Consider the following 2500-nt stretch of genomic DNA (forward strand, 5'->3'; position numbering starts at 1 on the left):
GAACGCAACGCAGCGGAGACTTAAGCAGGACGGCAGACAGCGAACCCGAAAACAAATTTTTGAAAACATATTTATTTATTTAATAAAATTTGTTTGAGTTTTTGTTTGTTCTTGGGCGATCATCGTGGCGGTCCGCTGCTGGCGTCCCCCCGTGGAGGGGGAGTAAATCCAGCGTTAAGCGCGGACTCCTTTGGACTGGCGATGTCGTACAGTAGTCGGATCCTGCGGTCACGGTCGGGATCGACCGAGAGCCGGCCACCGGTGAGTTCGAAACCGGTGGTGATGCTTAGTCGAGTTACGGAAGGAAAGGCTACAGCCACGAGTGGTGTTGGCCGAACGAGTGGAGTTGGCACAGCCGTAGCAGCAGCGTCGGTAGTGTCGATGGAAAAGCTCATCGAGCGCTTGGAGGACCAACTGGCCCTCCTCAGAGCACAAATGACGGAGCAAGCGGAGCAGTTCCGCAAGGATTTAGCGGAGCTGCAAGAGAGTCATCGCCATGAGGTCCAGTACCTGCGCGATGAGAATCGGAAGGAGCGAGAGATGGTCTCCGGGCTCTTGACGCAGTTGGTGGCTGCGCAGTCGCAGCTGCAACAACATCAGCAGCAGCAGCAGCAGGCAGTGGGTGCGGTGACGGCTACGGTGGTGCCGTCTCCGGACCAGGAAGGCGGCTCCTGGGCCGAGGTGGTGCGCCGTAAGTCGGCACGCCAGCAGCCAGCCCAGCAGCAACAGCAGCAGCGTCCGCAGCAGGTGCAGCCGCGGACGAATCAACCAGTGAACCAGCCAGGGAACCAGCAAGGTAACCGAGTGGCTGGACAGCATCAGCAGCAGTGGCAGCTGAAAGGCCAACTGTTAAACAACAGGAGCCCGGTGAAGAAGCTACGCAAGCGGCCTGATGTGATTGAGGTGAGGCCAACTCAGGGTGTGAGTTACTCTGATATTTATAGATTGGTGCGTACGAACGAGCAACTGGCCGAAGTACAACGGCAAATTGGTGTCGGGAAGCGGACGCCAAATGATACGTTGAAGCTGCCGCTAAGCCGCGACGTGGACAGTGAAGAACTGTGCCAACGGATTCGCGTGGCCATTGGCGAATTGGGAGAAGCATCCGTCCGCACGGAAATGTCACAAGTGTTGGTGACCAACATAGACTGCTTGGCGGACGAGCAACAGCTGCGTCGGGCGATGCTGACGGAGCTCGGCAAGGAGTTCATGATGGCAACTATCGACATGTGGGAGCGGCGTGACGGTACGAAGCGTGCGCGAGTACGTCTGCCTCGAAAGGATGCGGAGCATCTGGCCGGGAAGCGCTTACTTCTCGGGTACACCTCATGCTCGGTGTGGGAGGTACCAAAAACGCCGCTGGCAAAGAAGCGGTGCTTCCGGTGTTTAGAGCGTGGCCACTTCGCAGGGAAGTGTTCGGGGGCGGACCGCAGCAAGGCATGCATCCGGTGTGGCGTGGAAGGCCACAAGGCAATGAGCTGCACTGCTGATGTTTGCTGTTTAAAATGTGGCGGCCCGCACCAGATAGGCTCTGCTTCGTGCAATGCTGCAGCTGAACGTTCTTCGTAGTGCTGCCCACGGTGCTGCAATTGATGCTGCGTCGTGACGAGATAAGGCCGTAAGGCAAAAAAGAGGCGCGAACGCCCATCTATATATTAAGGAGTACAGGCCGTAAAGGCAAAAAAGAGGCGCGAACGCCCATCTAATTTAAGATGGTAAGACAGGCCGCAATGGCAAAGAAGAGGCGCGAACGCCCATCCTTATTTAGAACAGGCTGGGATGTAAGGCAAAAGGCCGTTAAGGTTGATAGATGCGAATGCCTACACAGGCAGGAGGGACCCCGGCAGTTAATCCCTCGCGGGCAACGGCTGTCGGGGGGGACGTCCCGTATAATTCAATAATACTGAATAAACGGTGATATTATAAAAAAAAAAAAAAAAAAAAAAAAAAACGAAGTGGAGCTTGCGGCTTAATTTGACTCAACACGGGAAAATTTACCAGGTCCGAACTTATCGAGGTAAGACAGATTGAGAGCTCTTTCTCAAATTTAAGGGTAGTGGTGCATGGCCGTTCTTAGTTCGTGGAATGATTTGTCTGGTTAATTCCGATAACGAACGCGACTCAAACAAGCTAACTAGAACGCTGTCAGCAGTGCACCTCCGGGCGCACCTGACGTCAAGGCCGGCGGCCCCTTCACGGGCGGTCGTCGGCCACGTTTGCCCTGCTTAGCGGGACAACTTGTGTTTAGCAAGGTGAGAATGAGCGATAACAGGTCCGTGATGCCCTTAGATGTTCTGGGCTGCACGCGTGCTACAATGTGAGCAGCAGCGTGTTCTCGCCAATTGGCGCCCCCATTCCGAGAGGAACGGGAAATCACCCAAATGCTCATTTAGTTGGGATTGGGGACTGCAACGGTCCCCATGAACCTGGAATTTCTAGTAAGTGCTAGTCATTAGCTAGCGCTGATTACGTCCCTGCCCTTTGTACACACCGCCCGTCG

The sequence above is a fragment of the Anopheles moucheti genome, assembly GCF_943734755.1.
Source record: "Anopheles moucheti chromosome X unlocalized genomic scaffold, idAnoMoucSN_F20_07 X_unloc_24, whole genome shotgun sequence".
NCBI lineage: Eukaryota > Metazoa > Arthropoda > Insecta > Diptera > Culicidae > Anopheles > Anopheles moucheti.